This window comes from Lathyrus oleraceus, chromosome 6 (genome assembly GCF_024323335.1).
Source record: "Lathyrus oleraceus cultivar Zhongwan6 chromosome 6, CAAS_Psat_ZW6_1.0, whole genome shotgun sequence".
Taxonomy (NCBI): domain Eukaryota; kingdom Viridiplantae; phylum Streptophyta; class Magnoliopsida; order Fabales; family Fabaceae; genus Lathyrus; species Lathyrus oleraceus.
Window position 1 is genome coordinate 327270889 of NC_066584.1, and position 23191 is coordinate 327294079.

The following is a 23191-nucleotide window of genomic DNA, read 5'->3' on the forward strand; positions in this document are numbered from 1 at the left end:
CAGCCCTTGTGACGCTCGTCACAGGCACAACTGTAACACGGTGGGAGAACTGACTTTAGTTAAATGTTGCGGATAGCAAGAGTCGCCACCGACTTTTATTTTATCCAAAAGGAAAGGACATAAAAGAACAGGAAAGACCTTAAAAAGATTTTGAGTTCGGGGGGTAGGTTATACAAAGGGAAGGTATTAGCACCCTTTATATCCATGGTTATCCATGGGCTCTTAGTTACTTAGCTCACTTTGTTTGTTTGCAAGAGTGTAGTGTGTGATTAGAAAAATTTCTTTAAGTACTTTGTAATGACCCTCGTATGGGTGTATACAAAGCCTAGTTTAGAAATTGTGAGGTGTAAAAGTAATTTTGAAAAGTGTGAGCAAGTAACTATGAGATACCTACCCTGGATTAAGTCTTTCGTGTTCTTGTATATTCTTTCAATGGTAAGACTGTCCCTATTATTAAGGAATAGGTAGTCATTACCTTGGATGTGTTTAAGGGACGGGCGTAGGGTCATCGTATGGTCAATGAAGGCAACATAAGGGGTGTCTTTAGCAACTCGTAGGGACTATCATCATATTTACCGAAGGGACAAGATCATTATATCGTAGGCAACCTCGTAGGGACTTGATCTTTTAAGTTTATAGGGACTTGATGATTTTTCTGTTTGAAGGGACTTTGCTTAAGACACCCCTATTTTCGAGGGACTTGACCATTTAAAGAAGGCAACCAAGAGGAATACCCTAGGAAGTACAGATGGCGATCAAAGATCAACTTACGTGTGTGAGTGTTATTTTTCAGATATTTGTCTTGAATTTAATTTTCTAAGTTCAATTATTTACAGTTAGTTTTTTGCACTCCCTAAATTACTAACCACGCAATAAATATTTACAAAAATAAAAGCAAGAAAAATAAATTCCTAAACTATTACATGGCTATGGGACAGATACATAATAATCAGGCGAGAAAGAATAAATTTACAACCTATACATTTGTTCCTAATATTATAAATAAAACAAAATTAAAATAAGGAAAATAATGAAGCAAAAATAGAATAGATAAAAGCAAATAATAATAAAATAATAAATAAACAATGGTAAATAAGCAATAATAAAATAACAATAATAATAAAGTGATAATAAAAAGGTTAGAATTTTAAAAGAAATTATTTTAAGTTAAACAAGTTAGATTTTTTTAGAAGTTATTAGAAAAATATGAGTTTAAAATAAATTAGTAATAATAAAAGAATTTAAAATATATTAATGTACAAATTATAAAATAAAAGAGTTATATGAAAAATATTAAGTTTGTTATTTACAAAATAAATAAAGATTATAGAAAATATCAAATTATTAGATTAATAGGTTTATTATTATTATTCAATTAGAAAAATGGTCAATTAGATTTTATTTACAAAATATATAAGGATTTATTATTATAAGTAAGTAATAAAAAAAGTTATTAAAATAGTTAGTATTTATTATTTATTTACAAAAAAAAATAAAGGTTATAGAAAAATATTAAATAATTAATTTAGTAGGTTTTCACGCCCTACATTACTAAACCACGCAGTTAATATAGGATCAATGGCAGGAATTTAAATGGCAGAAAAATAAATGGCAGAAAAATAAAATGGCAGAAAATCAATGGCAGAAAATAAAACCCTAATTATTACAACGCTTTGGTGCAGTTACATAATAAAGATGGCGAAAAGTAAAACTGAAAATATTACAAGTTAAAACTTAAAATATTACAAGGGCGAAGCAGTTACAGTGTATGAATAACATAAATATGAGCGAAAATAGGAAATAATAATAAGGTTTGTTAAGGTTTAAGAAAAGGTTTATGGTTTAGAGGAAACAACACGGTTAAAGTTTTAGGTTTGAAATTTAGAGTTTGTGGCGAAATTGTCAGGGTTTAGGAAAAATCAGGGTAGTTAGTTATGAAAAAAAATGTGCAGATCTAAATATATGTATATATATATAAAAAATATGAATTAAAAAAAACAACGGCGTTGCTAGCGCAAAATTGCGATCATCGCAACTGGATTGGATAACACAAATGTCACGCCTCATACACGTATATGTGAAAACGGCGTATTGACACGATCCGATCCGAAAACATAATCAAATTATAACATAAAATAGAAATATATATATATATATATATATATATATATATATATATATATATAAACTATTACCAAACTGTGTGTACGATAGTATAGATCAGCCACTCTCAGTTTCTCTTTTTTTGTTCTGTCTTTTTGCCTCCCTCTATCAGTCATGCTAGTAAATATATATAGGAACAAATTAGGTTAATGATAATGGGCCTAAGTTTATTTTGAAACCCAATATTAAATTAAAAACTGAATAAAGTTAAATAATTAAAATAGTTAAAATTAAAATAAAAACTAATTAACCTATTTATTTATTCTAGACCCAATATAAAAATAAATAGACTCAAAAAAAAAAAAAGTCGGGCACCAAAATCCTCGAAAAAATAAAATGAACACGTCAAAATAATCAGTGCGAAATAAATGACTCGGAAAAATACAGCGTTTGGTCGGATTTTGAAATAAAAATTATGACCGTTTAAACTGCTCAGACTGATCAACATATGACCAAAAATAGTCGTAAAAATATTTTTAGCATGTCAAATTAAACCACGTGAACCGCAGATTAATGTTACCGACATTTGCAAACTTAAACTTGACATTTTTTCGTTGACTAATTTTAGGCACAGTTAAAAAGTTAATTTGACCAGTCTGTTTGTAAATTCCGAGAAATTATTCCGGCTAATATTAAGACAGAAAAAAATGTTATGCTATGAAGATGATGCAAATGAATGTGAAACAAAAAATTGGTTAGAGTTAAAAATAGAGGGCAAATTTTGGGGTGCAACAACAGCGCCTGTGCCTTTTTTGGGCTGGGCTTTGGCTTTTGATATTTGTTTCCAAAAACTTCTTTCTACACCTCCTTTTCTTCCCTTTTTTACTTGTGCTTCAAATAAACTACCTGAGATAAATAGAAAGGAAATACCGAGTAATATCGAGTAAAATGAAATAAATTGAAGCAAATAATAATATAATTTAATTGAATTAAGTCCTAAAATGTGATATAATTTCATGTTATCAAACTCCCCCATACTTAGATCTTTGCTTGTCCTCAAGCAAAATATAGTATAGAATTTGTTTTAAAATTTTTAGCCAGATGAAATTTCAAAACACACATCAATTCGTATTAGGTTGCATGTAAACCTTGTTTAGAAGTAACTTGATTTTAATCTTGACATCAACAACCACCGTCACAACCTCAGATAACCTCACCTTATGCAAACCAGTTCGAGTAATGCCATTATAGCTATCCTAGTTCCTTTACTCTTATTTCACTCGTTTTCATTCTAGCGAAATCACATTAAGCCCTTTATCTTTTCGCGCACATAGTGGAGTAACCGGTTAGTGATTCTGATCCCCTTTTTGCTAGAAGTTCTGGTACATAAGTCGGATAACTTCGTTATTCAGTCCATTGCAAATTGCGGGGGATCGGACCGTAGTCCGCCCTACCAAGTTCAGTACCAGATACCTGCTGAACCAACTCATAATGGATCTTTATGCTTTTGTATGATCTGCAACCTTTAGATTAAATGATCTGGTAAGGATCACCTAACTTAATTTGTGCATTTCCTGATATATATATATATTTTTTATGTTACTTTGGGAATCATTCACTTATATTCATCGACTCTCCACGTAGTTTGCTATTAAGATGGTGCTGACTTCTCGTATAAACTACTCGGGGTTACTATAAAACTAAAAGTTCAAGGGATTGGTATAATAGGTACTTATCCTGATCTAACATGTTGAGGTTCTTAGAGCGTTGTTATGGTAATAATTTTTGTTTTGATTTCACTCAAGTTTTATAAAATAAGCGACCTTTATACTTATTGAGTGTGATGAATTTTTGTTATGGCTCATGAAAATTGAGGGGAATAGATAATAGAAGGTTTTCACATTTGGGACTTAACTTAAAATAAATCTATATTATAAGAAATATTATTTTATTATATTTTTTTTAATTTTTTTTTATAAGGGAAATAACAATGAAAAGAAAGATACATACTTGAAAAGAAAAAAGGAGGATAGAAAGAACATGGTTTTCCCCCCCATACTTGAATAAAACATTGTCCTCAATGTTTGAAGGAAAAAATGAATTACAAAAAGAAAGGAAAAAAAACTAAAGTTAAGGTTGCCTTCCGCCTCTTGTTCTTGGGCCTGGTGATCGCTGACGTAAGTCTAAGTTGTCGAACCTGCTAAACAGCTCAGTGAACCGCTGATCGGTTATGGCATTCCTCTCTTCCTGCTGTTGTTGCATTTAGCGCATCATGTGCATCATTTCGAGATTCTGTGCTTGCATACCATCAATAGCATCCATGATGTCGTCGTTGGTTGCAGGCCTTCTTCGTCGACGACGTCGGGAGGATGGGCCAGCTGCAGTATCGGAAGGGTTGAGCGGGACTGATTGTTGTGCAGGAGCGTTATCACCTTGCTCCATGTCTTCGAACTCGTCTGCAGACGGGTTTGTATGTGAAGGCTCGGTAGCTTCGGGAGCATTCAGATCATAGAGGTGGCGGTTGGGATTGGTGACATCGGTTAAGGCAATGTTGGGTAGAACAACGCTTGGGACGGCCTGGTTATTCACCATGAGGTAATATTTTCCGCCTACTCTGTTCTTTATTAGGCGGCTGGACCGACAGTAGCTGATATCCATAAAGAGGGGAGGTAAAGATTCTAAAGTTTGGAGTCGGTCCCCTAGGTTTAAGCCAAGTGCTATGGTGGTGATTAATCCACCAATTACAAAAGGTTGACGGCCTCTAGCACATAACGTGCGGATATGATGAAATAGGAAGGAGGCGGCGTTTACCTTAGCCTGCGGTTCGAAGACGCATTCGAGGAAGAAGAGTTCCTTTGTGTTGACCTTGCTGTTGTTTGGTCTTCCAAAAATGGTGTTTTGTAGGATGCGGATAAAGTACCGGATAGTTGGGTTATGTATATGGGAAACAAGGAGCTCTTCCCAGTTGTTGGCATCTACACCGGATATTTTCCTAAAGAGGTCGAAAGCAGCAACTGTGCTCCAGTTTAGGTTTGGAGGGATTCTGGGGTGGACTTGACCTTCTATGGGGAATTGTAGCATGGTACTCAATTGGTTTTGGGTTAAGGAGTACTCGGTGTTGAACATACGGAAGGTTGCGGTACCGGTTAAGAATTCGTCCTCACCGGCGGGAGTGTTGTACGCGTATGAACTTAAGAATTCTAAGGTTAGGGAGGGGTAGGTGGGTTGATTATGCGTGCATAGAAAGGTTAGATCGGCAAGGCGGAGCATCCACTCGATACCTTGAAGTAATCCTAATTGTTGTAAACAAGTTGAATCAGGATACCTGGTAGAGACGACGCCTCGCTGTTGAAAGCGCTCGAATTGCTCCCTTTGATAGTTTTCATCTTCGGATCGGAAGATGATATTTCCGAAATTCTGATTTCCCGCCATACTGATGAATGAATTTAAAGGAGTAATAAAGAAAAGAAATGTATTTGATATTTGAGAGTGGTTTGTGGTGAATGAAGGAAGGTTTGGTGGGTATTTATAGGAAAAAAAATGTGGAAGTTGGAAAAGAGGTGGTTGAAAAGTGAATAAATGTGGGTTAAATGGAATAAATGGGGAAGGTAAAAAGGTGAAAGGGTGTAACGTTCGTCTCCAACGGCTCTGTAACGTTCACCTAGTCAAAAAGGTGTTACGCTCGTCACAGGGGCGTGACGGGCGTAACAAGTTCTTGGCGTGTCGTCCGTCATAGATTGTGTGACGCTCGTCACACAGTCTTTTTGGCATGGCTTCAGCTAGCGTTCTTCAGAATAACTTTGGTAATTTATTTTTTTATTATTTATTTTGTTTTGCTTCAGATTATTTTATTTTGCTATTTAATTTTCCTGCATGCTATTCTACTTTGTTTAATAGTGCATAAATGTATTATGTTCTTAATAATTTATGTAGGCAGCAACAGTAGAGAGCATAATAGATATTACATAATAAAATAAATAAATAGCTTCAATAAAATAATCATAATGTAACATTGGAAGAAAAAAAACAAAAATTGCGAAAGAGAAACAAATACGAACATGAATTTAAATAACATTAAATAATAAAACTAACTAAAACTAGATAACTAAGAAAAATAAATTCTATCCATCTGCACGATCTCTGGCCGGAGGAGCAAAGGAGTTAACACGGTATAGTAACTCGTGAAACTGATTTGTCATACTGTTCATGATCCTTGAACTTCGTGTCTCATGTTAGCGAACTCTTCTCTGAGGGCTTCTTGTTCTGACATCAAAGCTTCAATGGCAGTGTTATAATCAGTTCCGGGCATATGATGTCTAAGGTCGGGTATTGCCGATTCTTCGGTCTGAACAGGTTGAGGAGGAGTGTAACACCCCGATAATAATAAAATAATTATTTAAATTGAATTAATAATGTAATTATTAATTTAATTGAATAATTAGAAATTTTATTATTATTATTTTGGATTATTATTATTTGGAAAATATATATATGTTGGAATAAGAAAAAATTCTCAATTGGAAAAGTATTGCACGTGAAAACAGAAAGCATCGTGAAAAAGGCAGAGAAGAGGAGAAGGGAGCTGAAGAGCAAAGGTTGGAGAACGAAAGCTTGAAGCTTAAAGATTTTGCCGGATTGTTAAGGTAAGGGGGGTTTATCGTCGATTAATGGGTATTTTGGGATAATATGTCATGGGTAGTGATAAGCCGTTAATTTGACCCTAATTGGGATTTGTAAATGTTGAAATGTTGTTGGATGAACTGTGTTGAAAGTTGAAATTAAATCGGTATTTGTGTGAGTAATGTTTTCCCGATCGTATAGCTGTTTACGGAATCGGAATCGGAGGTCCGGAAGTCTTCCAACGGCGGAATTCTGCATTCTGCCGTGTGTTAGCGCAGGAATTGTTGTTTGGTCTGCGTTAACCGGTTAACCCAGGGTGTTAACCGGTTAACACTGTATTGAAATGTGAAAATATTGAGTTTTGCCTGCGTTAACCGGTTAACCCAGGGCGTTAACCGGTTAACACTGTTGCGTTTTGCCAGAAAGTGAGTTTTGCCTGCGTTAACCGGTTAACCCAGGGCGTTAACCGGTTAACACTGTTGCAGAGTGAAAAATTATTGTTTTTAAATGTGGTGTACCTAATTGAGGGTTGGCCTATGTTGCCTATGGTGTAATAGGGATAAATTCCCGCTGTTTTGAGCAGTATATACAATATTGAAATGTACTAATATTGTGGTTGTTGTTTGGCATAATCTGACATGCTTATGTGATGAAAGATTGATGATGTATAATGATGTACATGATGCTGTGAATGTATATATTATGCATGTATGTGTGAATGGACTGTTGTATGGCTCAGAGTGTGAGCATATGTTTATTCTTGAATTATTATTGATGTTGCATTGCTAGATGATTAGCATGCATGGCATAGCCTTCGGGGCTGTAGCTAATTCCCATAGTGAGGAATTAGTGAGTGAACCATTGTGGGTTGTTGTTGATGTTTGCATACTAGATGATTAGTGTGCATAGTCTAGCCTTCGGGGCTGTAGCTAATTCCCATGGTGAGGAATTAGTGAGTGAGTCACTAGGTCTCAAATGAGTGGGACTAGTGAGCTTAGTAGCCGTATCTGGAGGGATCGGTGAGCTTGAACTATATGTTCGAGAATAGTCGGTACCGCATGTGTAGAGTCTCATTGCATAAAAATATGTATGGCGTATAATATGAATGGATGTGTTCCAATATTATACGTGTGTTGTGTTGTCGTTAAGTATGATTTGAGATTATACTGGTATTGTATATTGATGTTGAGTATGATGTTTAAGTCAATGAGCTATTACTGAATGTGTATTGCAATTAGGGTGATTGATGTGTTAGTTACTTGGCATTACATGTTGTTTTACAATGCTTATTATATTGATTGAGGAACTCACCCTTACAACTATTTTTCAGGTAACGAGAAATGAGTTGAGTAGAAGCGAATGTTTGGAGTCTAGTGTAGTCTCCTTAGTGGGTCGTGCTCTGATAGATGTAACATCGGGATGGGATGTTTTATGTTGTTGGATAAATTACATGTGAATGTTACATGTTTTACATGATTGAGGAGATCTCTATCCGCTGCGTTTTATGCAAATGTTTATGTTTTGAATTAATAAAAGAGCATGACCGTTATATTGTTGAATGGTGTGGAATGTTTGTGTGACACCCTTGGTGCACTATTACTCTGATTATATGTTTATTATTTCAATAAATTTTGGGGTATTTTAGAAGGGTGTTACATTAGTGGTATCAGAGCATAGTCGGTCGAGTCGAGTCGTAGTTATTCTGTTTCCCCTGTACGGGATAGGTGTTGTGTAACCCTATCAGTACTTATTTGTTTAGCTTGTTTGGGTTTTCAGAATAGAGATGGCTGGAAGAGGTAGAGATGATGCTGCAATTGCTGAGGCCCTGGGTATGCTAGCTGGAGTACTTGGAGGAAATCCGAATGTTGTGGGAATGGGAGCTGCTCGTCAACTGAGTGAGTTCCAGAAGAACAATCCTCCAATGTTCAAGGGAGCATACGATCCAGATGGTGCTCAGAAGTGGTTGAAGGAGATCGAGAGGATCTTCAGAGTAACTGAGTGTGCTGATAACCAGAAGGTCAGGTTCGGTACACATATGCTGTCAGAGGAAGCTGATGATTGGTGGGTTGCTACCCGCACTGAGTTGGAATCTGCTGGGAATACTGAAATCACTTGGGCTGTGTTCAGGGAAAGGTTCCTGAGAAAGTATTTTCCAGAGGATGTCAGAGGAAAGAAAGAGATAGAGTTTTTGGAATTGAAGCAGGGTAACAGGTCGGTTACTGAGTATGCTGCGAAGTTCACCGAGCTGTCAAAATACTATACTCCTTATAATGAAGCTGCTGGAGAATTTTCGAAATGTGTGAAGTTTGAGAACGGGTTGCGTCCCGAGATCAAGCAGGCAATTGGATATCAGCGAATCAGGGTGTTTTCTGATTTGGTTGACTGTTGCAGAATTTTTGAACAGGATTCCAAGGCTAGAGCAGAGAGCTATCAGCAGAGGGTCGATAGGAAGGGCAAGAATCAGGTTGATCGTGGGAAACCGTATGCAGCTGGCAAAGGTTTTCAGAAGCAGAGTGGGATGAAGAGGCCTAGTGGGGGAGACTCTAGTGCTCCTGCTAAGTGTTATAGATGTGGTCGGGCTGGACATCGTGTTCATGAGTGTACCAGTGCTGAGATGAAGTGTTTCAAGTGTGGGAAAGGTGGTCACTTGGCTGCAGAGTGCCGATTGAAGACTGTAACTTGTTTCAACTGTGGAGAGTTGGGTCATATCAGTCCCCAGTGTCCTAAGCCGAAGAAGGAGAATCAGTCAGGAGGCAAGGTTTTTGCTCTATCAGGTTCTGAGACTTCTGCAGAGGATCGTTTGATCAGAGGTACGTGTTATATTAATGGCTTTCCTCTTGTAGCTATTATTGACACCGGTGCTACTCATTCCTTCATATCTTTGGATTGTGCTGTGAAACTTAAGTTAGAGATATCTGAGATGCTTGGAAGTATGGTGATTGATACTCCTGCGAAGGGTTCAGTGACTACTACTTCAGTTTGTTTGAATTGTCCCTTGAGTATTTTTGGTAGAGACTTTGGGATAGACCTTGTGTGTCTTCCACTAGTGCAGATTGATGTTATCTTGGGAATGAACTGGTTGGTGTTTAACCGGGTTTCCATCAACTGTTTTGATAAGACTGTAATATTTCCTGAGGTTGAGGCAGGAGAGAGTGTGGTTCTATCAGCGAGGCAGGTGAATGAGGCAGTAGCGGATGGGGCAGAGTTGTTTATGCTGTTAGCGACTTTAGAGGCTAAAGATAAACTGGCGATTTGTGATCTAGCCGTGGTGTGTGATTTTCCTGATGTGTTTCCGGAAGAAGTGAATGAATTGCCGCCAGAGCGTGAAGTTGAGTTCTCGATTGATTTGGTACCTGGTACTAGACCCATATCGATGGCTCCGTACCGTATGTCTGCTGTTGAGTTAGCTGAATTGAAGGGTCAGTTGGAAGATCTGTTGGATAAGAAATTTATTCGTCCGAGTGTGTCACCGTGGGGTGCACCAGTGTTGTTGGTTAAGAAGAAATAGGGTACTATGAGGTTGTGTGTGGACTACAGACAACTGAATAAAGTGACGATCAAGAATCGGTATCCTTTGCCGAGGATTGATGATTTGATGGATCAATTGGTTGGTGCGAGGGTGTTCAGCAAGATAGATTTGAGATCTGGGTATCATCAGATACGTGTGAAAACTGAGGATATTCAGAAGACTGCTTTCAGAACAAGGTATGGACATTATGAGTATTCTGTAATGCCTTTTGGTGTGACTAATGCGCCTGGAGTATTTATGGAGTATATGAATAGGATTTTCCATCCGTACCTAGATAAGTTTGTTGTGGTATTTATTGATGACATTTTGGTGTATTCTAAATCTGAAGAAGAGCATGCTGAGCATTTGAGAGTGGTTTTAGAAGTTCTACGGGAAAAGAAGTTATTTGCTAAACTCTCTAAATGTGAATTTTGGTTAGAAGAGGTGAGTTTTCTTGGTCATGTGATTTCAAGAGGTGGTGTTGCTGTTGATCCTTCTAAGATAGAAGCGGTATCTAAGTGGGAAGCTCCTAAGTCTGTTGCTGAGATTCGAAGTTTCCTTGGTTTGGCTGGTTACTATAGGAAGTTTATTGAGGGATTTTCCAAGTTGGCGTTACCGTTGACAATGTTGACCAGAAAGGGGCAAGCATTTGTTTGGGACTCAAAATGTGAAGAAGGTTTCCAAGAATTGAAGAAAAGGTTGACTACTGCTCCTATTTTGATATTACCGAGTCCGTCGGAATTATTTGAGGTTTACTGTGATGCTTCATTGTTGGGTTTGGGTGGTGTGCTGATGCAGAATAAGCAGGTTATAGCTTATGCTTCGAGACAGCTGAGGGTTCATGAGAGGAACTATCCGACACACGATTTAGAGTTGGCAGCTGTGGTGTTTGTTCTGAAGTTGTGGAGACATTATTTGTATGGATCAAGATTTGAGGTTTTCAGTGACCATAAAAGTTTAAAGTATTTGTTTGATCAGAAAGAGCTGAATATGAGACAGAGGAGATGGTTAGAATTTCTGAAGGATTATGATTTTGGTTTGAATTACCATCCGGGTAAAGCAAACGTAGTAGCTGATGCATTGAGTCGGAAATCATTGCATATGTCTATGTTAATGGTTAAAGAATTGGATTTAATTGAGCAGTTTAGAGATTTGAGTTTGGTGTGTGAGAGTACTCACAATAGTGTTAAATTGGGAATGTTGAAATTAACGAGTGGTATTCTGGATGAGATTAGAGAGGGTCAGAAATCCGATATGCTTTTGGTTGATAAGTTGACTTTAGTGAATCAAGGTCAAGGTGGTGAATTCAGAGTTGATGAGAATAGTATTTTGAAATTTGGTAGTCGGGTGTGTATTCCGGATGTTACTGAGCTTAAGAAGAGTATTCTTGAGGAAGGACATCGTAGTGGCTTGAGTATTCATCCTGGAGCTACGAAGATGTATCATGATTTGAAGAAGTTATTTTGGTGGCCGGGAATGAAAAGAGAAATTGCGAGTTTTGTTTATTCTTGTTTGACTTGTCAGAAGTCGAAGATTGAGCATCAGAAGCCGTCTGGGCTAATGCAACCGTTGGCTATTCCGGAGTGGAAGTGGGATAGTATCAGTATGGATTTTGTTTCTGGTTTGCCGAGGACAAGTAAGAATTTCGAAGCCATTTGGGTGATCGTGGACAGATTGACGAAGTCGGCTCATTTCATTCCGATCAGAATGGATTATCCGTTAGAGAGATTAACCGAGTTGTATATTGAGAAGATTGTAAGCTTGCATGGTATTCCGTCGAGTATTGTTTCGGACAGAGATCCTAGATTTACATCGAAGTTCTGGGAGGGTTTGCAGAAGGCTTTGGGAACTAAACTGAGATTGAGTTCTGCATATCACCCGCAGACTGATGGTCAGACTGAGAGGACGATTCAGTCACTGGAGGATCTTTTGAGAGCTTGTGTTTTAGAAAAAGGAGGTGCTTGGGATTGTTATTTGCCTTTGATTGAGTTCACCTACAACAATAGTTTTCATTCGAGCATTGGTATGGCACCGTTTGAAGCTTTGTATGGTAGGAGATGTCGGACACCTTTATGTTGGTATGAGTCCGGTGAGAGTGCTGTGGTTGGACCGGAGATTGTTCAACAAACTACGGAAAAGATTAAGATGATTCAGGAGAAGATGAGAATTGCTCAGAGTCGTCAGAAGAGTTATCATGATAAGCGGAGGAAGTCACTTGAGTTCCAAGAGGGAGATCATGTGTTCCTTCGTGTTACTCCGATAACTGGTGTTGGTCGAGCCTTGAAGTCGAAGAAGTTGACACCTCGATTTATTGGTCCTTATCAGATTTTGGAGAGGATAGGAGAGGTAGCCTATCGTATCGCCTTACCGCCGTCGCTTGCGAATTTGCATGAGGTTTTTCATGTGTCTCAGTTGAGGAGGTACATTCATGATCCGTCGCATATAGTCCAAGTAGATGATGTACAGGTGAGAGATAACCTGACTGTTGAAACATCACCTATGAGGATCGAGGATCGAGAGTTGAAGCAGTTGCGGGGTAAAGAGATTGCCTTGGTGAAGGTAGCTTGGGGAGGACCAGCAGGTGGCAACGTGACTTGGGAACTGGAGAGTAAGATGAAGGAATCTTACCCAGAGTTGTTCGCTTAAGGTATGTTTTCGAGGACGAAAACTCTTTTAGTGGGGGAGAGTTGTAACACCCCGATAATAATAAAATAATTATTTAAATTGAATTAATAATGTAATTATTAATTTAATTGAATAATTAGAAATTTTATTATTATTATTTTGGATTATTATTATTTGGAAAATATATATATGTTGGAATAAGAAAAAATTCTCAATTGGAAAAGTATTGCACGTGAAAACAGAAAGCATCGTGAAAAAGGCAGAGAAGAGGAGAAGGGAGCTGAAGAGCAAAGGTTGGAGAACGAAAGCTTGAAGCTTAAAGATTTTGCCGGATTGTTAAGGTAAGGGGGGTTTATCGTCGATTAATGGGTATTTTGGGATAATATGTCATGGGTAGTGATAAGCCGTTAATTTGACCCTAATTGGGATTTGTAAATGTTGAAATGTTGTTGGATGAACTGTGTTGAAAGTTGAAATTAAATCGGTATTTGTGTGAGTAATGTTTTCCCGATCGTATAGCTGTTTACGGAATCGGAATCGGAGGTCCGGAAGTCTTCCAACGGCGGAATTCTGCATTCTGCCGTGTGTTAGCGCAGGAATTGTTGTTTGGTCTGCGTTAACCGGTTAACCCAGGGTGTTAACCGGTTAACACTGTATTGAAATGTGAAAATATTGAGTTTTGCCTGCGTTAACCGGTTAACCCAGGGCGTTAACCGGTTAACACTGTTGCGTTTTGCCAGAAAGTGAGTTTTGCCTGCGTTAACCGGTTAACCCAGGGCGTTAACCGGTTAACACTGTTGCAGAGTGAAAAATTATTGTTTTTAAATGTGGTGTACCTAATTGAGGGTTGGCCTATGTTGCCTATGGTGTAATAGGGATAAATTCCCGCTGTTTTGAGCAGTATATGCAATATTGAAATGTACTAATATTGTGGTTGTTGTTTGGCATAATCTGACATGCTTATGTGATGAAAGATTGATGATGTATAATGATGTACATGATGCTGTGAATGTATATATTATGCATGTATGTGTGAATGGACTGTTGTATGGCTCAGAGTGTGAGCATATGTTTATTCTTGAATTATTGTTGATGTTGCATTGCTAGATGATTAGCATGCATGGCATAGCCTTCGGGGCTGTAGCTAATTCCCATAGTGAGGAATTAGTGAGTGAACCATTGTGGGTTGTTGTTGATGTTTGCATACTAGATGATTAGTGTGCATAGTCTAGCCTTCGGGGCTGTAGCTAATTCCCATGGTGAGGAATTAGTGAGTGAGTCACTAGGTCTCAAATGAGTGGGACTAGTGAGCTTAGTAGCCGTATCTGGAGGGATCGGTGAGCTTGAACTATATGTTCGAGAATAGTCGGTACCGCATGTGTAGAGTCTCATTGCATAAAAATATGTATGGCGTATAATATGAATGGATGTGTTCCAATATTATACGTGTGTTGTGTTGTCGTTAAGTATGATTTGAGATTATACTGGTATTGTATATTGATGTTGAGTATGATGTTTAAGTCAATGAGCTATTACTGAATGTGTATTGCAATTAGGGTGATTGATGTGTTAGTTACTTGGCATTACATGTTGTTTTACAATGCTTATTATATTGATTGAGGAACTCACCCTTACAACTATTTTTCAGGTAACGAGAAATGAGTTGAGTAGAAGCGAATGCTTGGAGTCTAGTGTAGTCTCCTTAGTGGGTCGTGCTCTGATAGATGTAACATCGGGATGGGATGTTTTATGTTGTTGGATAAATTACATGTGAATGTTACATGTTTTACATGATTGAGGAGATCTCTATCCGCTGCGTTTTATGCAAATGTTTATGTTTTGAATTAATAAAAGAGCATGACCGTTATATTGTTGAATGGTGTGAATAATTGTGTGACACCCTTGGATGGCATAATTACTCTGAATTGTTATATGTTTATTATTTTTAATTAAATATTTGGGGTATTTTAGAAGGGTGTTACAAGGAGGATCAATATCATAATAGCCAGAGGGTGTCTGAGGGTCTGATTCAGCATAAGGAATCAGGTCATCACAGATCTCATAGTCCTGGATGGATTCAGTGGATCTAGCAGGAGAGGGGGTTTCGTTCAGATTGTAGAGCCAGTTATTGCGGTTATGAACACTGGTCCTAGGATCGGGCATGGTGAATAGGCAAAGGACTTGGTTATTAATTATAAGCTCAAACTCATCAGATCCTAGGTTTGCTATAAACATAGTGTTGAAGAGGAAGGGTATACTCATAGTAGTAATGCCACAAAAAGGGCTTAAGTCAAGCATAGGCTGACGTAATCCGATAGCATTACCAATCATGGTTATCAAACCGCCTATTCGAATTGGTGCTCGTTCATCTTGGATAAGGTGGTCCAAATTTGCTAACATAAAAGTGGCACCGTTTACTGGACGGTTCTGGGAAGCACAAAATATGATGAAGAGTTCATCACGTGAAACTGTGGTACTGTTTAGCTTCTTCCCAAATAAGGTGTGGGTCAGGATCTTATGGAAATAACGAAAGGCCGAGTTATGTATGTTTCCAGAGAGAAACTCATGTTCCTCGGGATTGTCATTTCCGGTCAAGCTGCCCCAAAAGTGTTCAAGTTCTCTATATTCAAAAAGTTCTTCTTGGCTCACTGTGAATGTGTCAAAGGATGTAGGGAAACCTAAAAGGTTGGTAAAATCTTGAATATTAAATTGGTACTCCATGTTAAACATTCTGAACTGGATAAAACCTCTGCTTATTCCTTTTCCATGGCTGGGTAGATAGATCAGGGAACTAAGGAATTCTAGAGTCAGTCTCCGGTATGTGACAAATTGTCTACGGATAGGAGCGGTTTCCCACCCTATCTGAATCAGCAAATACAGGATACTTTGTCTCAGTCCGAGGGCAGTCATTGCCCAGTCATCAGCATACAGACTAGGTAGCATCTCTCTCGTGGCTAGTTCCTCAAACTTTTGTTTCTGAGCTGTTCCTCTGAATTTGATACCCATACGATCAATTTGTCCCATCAGGTTAGTGTTAGCTAGAGAAAATAAAAACAAGAGTTTTAGTCAGAATTTGGCCAAATGCCGAAAGAAGAGAAAAGTTTTTAATAAATTAAAATAAATTAAGAATGAATACTAAACAAAAATTAAAAGAATAATTAAGGAAGAAATAGAAAAAAAAAATGATAATAGAAGAAAATGATAAAATATTTGTGGGTTGTCTCCCACTAAGCGCTTTGTTTAATGTCGCAAGCTCGACATAAAAACTATCAATTATAATCTATAATTTCTGGAGGCATTTCGTCTAAGTGCAAGACTTGCGAATCTTCAGTGTTTTCTGCATAGTGATAATGTTTTAGACGTTGCCCGTTTACGGTAAATGGTTCCATAGATTTGCCTTTAATTTCTACTGCTCCACTGGGAAAAACATTGGTGATTTGAAAAGGACCTGACCATCTAGATCGTAGTTTTCCCGAAAATAACTTTACCCTGGAGTTAAATAAAAGGACTGTATCGCCTTGTTTGAAGATTTTCCTTGATATGCGCTTGTCATGCCATTGTTTTGTTCTTTCTTTGTAGATTCTGGCATTTTCGTAAGCGTCTCTTCTGAGTTCCTCTAATTCGCTTATATCAAGGATTCTCTTTTCACTGGAGGCTTTATAGTTTAAATTTAGATTTTTAATAGCCCAATAGGCTTTATGTTCTAATTCTACCGGGAGGTGACAGGATTTTCCATAAATTAGCTTAAATGGGGTTGTCCCTATGGGAGTTTTGTAAGCAGTTCGGTAAGCCCATAAAGCTTCTGGTAATTTCAATGACCAGTCTTTCCTTGAAGTGGCGACTGTTTTCTCTAGTATCTGTTTGATTTCTCTGTTAGACAATTCCACTTGCCCACTGGTTTGAGGGTGGTAAGGTGTCGCTACTCTATATCTTACGCCATACTTAAGCAGTAGTTTTTCGAGTACCTTGGATATGAAATGCGATCCACCATCATTGACTACTATTCTTGGGACACCAAACCTTGGAAATATTATATTCTTAAAGAGTCTAGTTACTACTCGTGTGTCGTTTGTTGGAGAAGCTATAGCTTCAATCCATTTCGATACGTAGTCAACTGCCACGAGTATGTATTTGTTACCGAAAGAGGATGGAAAAGGTCCCATGAAGTCTATTCCCCACACGTCGAAAATCTCTACTTCCAAAACGCCCTTTTGTGGCATCTCGTCACGTCTAGATATGTTTCCTGTGCGTTGACATCTATCACATCTCTTAATAGCTGCATGTACATCCTTCCATATACTTGGCCAATAAAAACCGGCTTGTAGGATTTTAGAGCAGGTCTTGGATGTACTTGCGTGTCCACCATAAGGAGCGGAGTGACAGTGTTGGATTATATTTTCTACCTCTTCTTCGGGTATACACCGACGGAAAATACCATCAGGGCCTCTTTTAAAAAGTAAGGGGTCATCCCAGTAATAATGTTTTATGTCATAGAAGAATCGTTTCTTCTGTTGGTAGGATAAGGTAGGTGGAACTATTCCGGCAGCTAAATAATTGACGAGGTCAGCGTACCACGGTGTAACAGATATAGCTAAGGTGGTTTCTACCTGTTTATCAGCGTTATTTTCTTCTAAAGTAGCTATAAGCTTATCGTACGAGAAATCATCGTTAATTGATGTTCTTTCCGGTTCAAGGTTCTCAAGTCTAGAGAGGTGATCTGCTACTACGTTTTCAGTTCCTTTCTTGTCTTTGATTTCCAAATCGAACTCTTGTAGCAACAAGATCCACCTTAGGAGTCTAGGTTTAGCATCCTTTTTAGTTAAGAGGTATTTGATAGCAGTGTGGTCAGCTTAGATGATTATTTTGGCTCCGACCAAGTAAGAACGAAATTTATCTAGCGCAAACACTACTGCTAGAAGTTCTTTCTTGGTTGTGGCGTAATTCATTTGTGCTTCATCTAGAGTTCTACTTGCGTAATATATAACATGAAGCTTTTTATCCTTTCGTTGTCCTAAAACAGCACCTACAGCGTAATCACTAGCATCACACATTATTTCGAATGGTTCATTCCAATCTGGTGTCTGCATTATGGGTGCGGAGATCAGTGCTTGTTTAAGCGTTTGAAATGCTTCTAAACATTTATTGTCGAATATGAATTCAGCATCTTTCATTAATAGCCCGGTTAAAGGTTTAGTTATTTTAGAGAAGTCTTTAATGAATCGTCGGTAAAAACCGGCATGTCCTAAGAAGCTTCGTACTTCTCTCACAGTTTTCGGGGGTTGAAGGTTTTCGATTACCTCTATTTTAGCTTTGTCTACTTCAATTCCTCTGTTCGAGATGATGTGTCCTAAAACAATTCCTTCTTGTACCATAAAGTGGCATTTTTCCCAATTAAGTACTAGGTTTACTTTTACACATCGCTCTAGAACTCTCTCTAGGTTTTCAAGGCATTCTTCAAAGCTTTGTCCGCATACGGAAAAGTCATCCATAAATACTTCCATGATGTTTTCTAGAAAATCGGCGAATATTGCCATCATGCACCTTTGGAAAGTTGCAGGAGCATTACACAAGCCAAACGGCATTCGTCTATAAGCGAAGGTACCAAAAGGGCACGTGAATGTTATCTTTTCTTGGTCATCAGGGTGAATTGGTATTTGAAAGAAGCCTGAATAACCGTCTAGATAGCAGAAATGAGAATGTTTTGCTAATCGTTCTAACATCTGGTCAATGAATGGTAAAGGAAAATGATCTTTTCGGGTTACTTTGTTTAGTTTCCTATAGTCAATGCACATTCTCCATCCCGATTCGATTCGTTTGGTTATAGTTTCTCCTTTTTCATTTTCAATGACTGTTATACCTCCTTTCTTTGGTACTACGTGTACAGGACTAACCCATTTGCTATCAGATATAGGATATATGATACCTGCCTCTAATAACTTGGTTATTTCCTTCTTCACTACCTCACTCAGGATCGGGTTTAGTCTCCTCTGGTGTTCCCTAGAAGTTTTACAATCTTCTTCTAGCATGATGCGGTGCATACAAATAGAAGGACTTATTCCTTTAAGATCGGTGATGTTGTAACCTAGTGCGGTTGGATATTTTCTTAAGATATGCAGGAGTTTTTCGGTTTCGAGTCTTCCTAGGTCAGCATTAACTATCACTGGTCGTTCAAGCTCTAAGTCTAGGAATTCATATCTCAGATTCTTGGGAAGTGTTTTCAGGTCTAAGGTTGGTTTCTTAAGGCATTGCGTAGGATCCGGTGTTATTGCTAAACATTGGTTAAGTTTGTCTTCTACAAGATAGTCAGATGATTTGTCTTTTTCTAACTCCGTTTCTTTTATGCATTCATCGATGATATCCATGAAGTAACATGTATCTTCTATTGCAGGTGCTTTCAAAATTTGGGAAAGAATGAACTCAATTTTCTCTTCTCCTACTTCAAAAGTGAGTCGTCCTCGTTTTACATCTATGATTGCACCGGCAGTTGCTAAGAACGGTCTTCCCAGTATAATGGGTGTAACTTCATCTTCTCTAATATCCATAATTATAAAGTCAGTTGGAATGTAGAATTGACCTATGCGCACTGGAACGTTTTCAAGAATTCCTACAGGATATTTGACGGAACGATCTGCTAGTTGCACAGACATTTTAGTTGGTCTTAATTCTCCCATTTCAAGTCTCTTGCATATGGATAAAGGCATAACACTAATACTGGCTCCTAAATCGCATAAGGCTTTGTCAATGACAAATTTTCCTATGTGACAGGGTATAGAGAAACTACCTGGGTCTTTAAGTTTAGGAGGCATATTCTGGATTATAGCGCCACATTCATCGATGAGTGTAACGGTTTCGCTATCTTCAAGTTTCCTTTTATTAGAAAGAATTTCTTTTAAAAACTTGGCATATGAGGGCATCTGCGTAATAGCTTCTGTAAACGGAATTGTGACGTTTAATTGTTTTAGTAGGTCGACAAATTTTTTAAATTGGCCCGCATCTTTGGTTTTAATAAGCCTTTGAGGGTAAGGGATAGGTGGTTTATAAGGTGGTGGAGGTACATAAGGTTCCTTCTTTTCTACGGTTTCCTTATTACTCTCTTCCTTTTCCTTAGGTTCACTTTCCTCCTCAGTTGACTTTTTAGAGTTTTGGTTTTCTATCCTTGGGTCAGACGGTCCTTCCACTTCCGTTCCACTTCTCAGTATAATTGCATGAGCGTGGCTTCTTGGGTTAGGTTGGGGTTGGCCAGGAAATGTACCAGTTGGGGCAGCAGTAGGCGCTTGTTGTTGAGCTACTTGTGAAATTTGCGTTTCCAGCATTTTGTTATGAGTAGCCAGGGCATCTACTTTACTTGCTAGTTGTTTAATTTGTTCGCCAGTGTGTACATTCTGGTTTAAGAAATCTTTATTGGTTTGTTGTTGAGAAGCTATAAAGTTTTCCATCATGATTTCCAAGTTGGATTTCCTAGGGGCGTTATTGTTAGGTGTAGATGGAATCGGCTTCTGATATCCCGGAGGTATAGTTGGGGCTTGATTTGGAGATTGTCCAGGTGCGTATAAAGCATTATTACTCTTATATGAAAAATTGGGATGATTCTTCCAATTTGAGTTATAGGTGTACGAGTAGGGGCTTCCTTGAGCATAGTTTACTTGCTCCGCTTGGATTCCTGTTAGGAGTTGACAATCTGCAGGAGTGTGACCTTGGATTCCACAGATTTCGCAATTCTGAGTTATGGCAACCACGGTGGCTGAAGGTGATACATTTAGACTTTCAATTTTCTGGACCAGAGCATCCACTTTTGCATTAACATGATCAAGGTTACTTATCTCGTACATGCCAGTTTTCGTTTGAGGTTTTTCCACCATTGTTCGTTCGCTTCCCCACTGATAGTGGTTTTGAGCCATGCTTTCGATAAGTTGGTAAGCATCAACATAAGGTTTGTTCATTAGTGCACCACCTGCGGCGGCGTCTATTGTTAACCTCGTGTTATACAGGAGACCATTATAGAAGGTATGAATTACTAACCAGTCTTCTAAACCATGGTGTGGACAAAGTCTCATCATGTCTTTGTATCTTTCCCATGCTTCGAAAAGAGACTCGTTATCTTTCTGTTTAAATCCATTTATCTGGGCTCTTAACATAGCTGTTTTGCTTGGCGAAAAATATCGAGCAAGAAAAACTTTCTTCAACTCGTTCCATATGGTGACTGAGTTGGAAGGAAGAGATTGAAGCCATCTTCTAGCGCTATCTCTTAGTGAGAAAGGAAAAAGACGAAGTCGAATTGCCTCTGGAGTGACACCATTAGCTTTAACAGTATCAGCGTATTGGACAAATACGGATAAATGAAGGTTAGGATCCTCGGTAGGATTTCCAGAGAATTGGTTCTGTTGCACTGCCTGCAACAGTGAAGGTTTGAGTTCAAAGTTGTTTGCTTCGATTGCGGGTGGAGCAATACTTGAATGCGGTTCATCTTGCGATGGAGCGGCGTAATCTCGAAGAGCACGGGCTGGTTCTGCCATCTCGGGTATCGAAGGGAAAATATTTTTGAAATCGGGAAGTTCTACAGGAGGTAGATTGTTTGCAGCACGATATTCCCGAATTCGTCGTAAGACTCGGAGATATAGTTCGATATCGTTGATTCGTAAGTAGAATGGCTCGCCTTGTGAGCGAGTGCGTGGCATACAAATCAACGAAAGAAAGAAAAGAGAAAAGAAAAGCCTTAGTCTCTACAGCGTAACAGAAGAGTTACGATATCGACTAAATAAAAGTCCCCGGCAACGGCGCCAAAAACTTGATGGCGACTTTATGAGTCGAATTTGGGGTACAAACTGCAAGTGCACAGTTCTATCGCGTAGTTTTAAAAGATATCGATCCCACAGGGACTTATGAATCGATATACCGTTATCTAAGGTTACTTCGTAAAGCTAAGGCAGGTAATACTTTGATTGTTTGGGGGAAAAACTAAAACTAAAATAAGATCTAAAATAAATATCTAATAAGCGGATATCGGTATGCAGTTCGTCGTAATTAGGGAATCAATTCTTTATTGGTTTCTTGGTTTTAAAATAAATCTTTTCAGTTGACGCTATTGATTAAAAGTTTTATCTCAAACTCTCGCTCTGTTGAATAAACTATGATTTTATATTAACGTAGTTGTCACTTATAGTTAAGTCAAAAACCACTTTTTGAAAATAATAGAATCCGTAGAAACTCTTTTTAAGAAAACAATAATCGTTTAAACACCCTTATCTCAAACTCTCGCTCTGTTGACTTAGGTTATATAATTAAATTCAAATGCTTAACTCTCGTCCTCACATTCAATCTTTAAAAATACTTTTTGAAAAAGATTAGAATTTAATTAACTCTAAAAATTGCTCTCGCCCTGATCTAGAATTAACGTCCAATTTACACTGTCCAGTCAAAACCTCAAACTCTCGCTCTATTGATTTTAACTTCTTTATGTCTTTTACTTTCTTACAAAAACTTTGTTATTAAACCTGTAAATTGAGACCGTAAAAAGAGTGATTTTAATTTTAAACTTAATTAAACCAACTTAGTTTTGATTCCTTCATTCCGCTTACTTTACATACCGATACCTAAATAATTTAGCTAGACATACTAAACAGACTTAAATAAATATCATGCATAAACAGATTCATCTCAAGCATATAATATAAATAAACAATAAAACAAAGCATATATAAATTCAAACAATAATTAAAGAACCTGAGAAATTAAACAACAGTCTTGAACACTCCACCACAGGTCGGTTGGATCTGTTCTTGAATTCTTCAATCAGGCAGGAAAATAAAAGCGAAGGAATAAAAAACTAGATTCTAACGTAAGGTTAGATCCGGTAAAAGATACACAATAGTTTCCGGTGTAGAAACTATTGTGCAAAAAATTAATTAAGTGCTAGAAAAGAAAATAGAATTGCAAAAGAAACAATATAAAAATTGTAAAAGTAGTACTGTAAAAATATGCTTAAGCTGCTGGAAAAAGAAAATTGCGAAAAAGCGAAAGCTGGAAAAAGTGTCTCGGACTTTCTGCAGGGTTTGCAAAGCTGGTATTTATACTGGTACTTTCTGTAACGGTTCCCAAAAGTAGTCCGCGTCAAAAGTCTTCACGTAACGAAGGGTTAGGCGTGCAAATAGGACTCAACGTCTCTGAAGGCAAAAATATAGGGGAATGGTGTGACGTCCGTCACACCATGTGTGACGCTCGTCACAGAAGTGTGCAAGGCGTGACGCTCGTCACAGCCCTTGTGACGCTCGTCACAGGCACAGCGCCTGTGCCTTTTTTGGGTTGGGCTTTGGCTTTTGATATTTGTTTCCAAAAACT

At 38.0% G+C, this 23191-nt stretch overlaps 1 non-coding gene across 1 annotated transcript; it reads left to right on the forward strand.

Annotated features, from left to right (window-relative positions):
• The first annotated feature begins 20884 nt into the window (after positions 1–20884).
• Positions 20885–20991, forward strand: LOC127099841 (small nucleolar RNA R71). Its single transcript, XR_007794308.1, has one exon. It is a non-coding gene; the product is annotated as a small nucleolar RNA R71 (small nucleolar RNA).
• The last annotated feature ends 2200 nt before the right edge of the window (positions 20992–23191 follow it).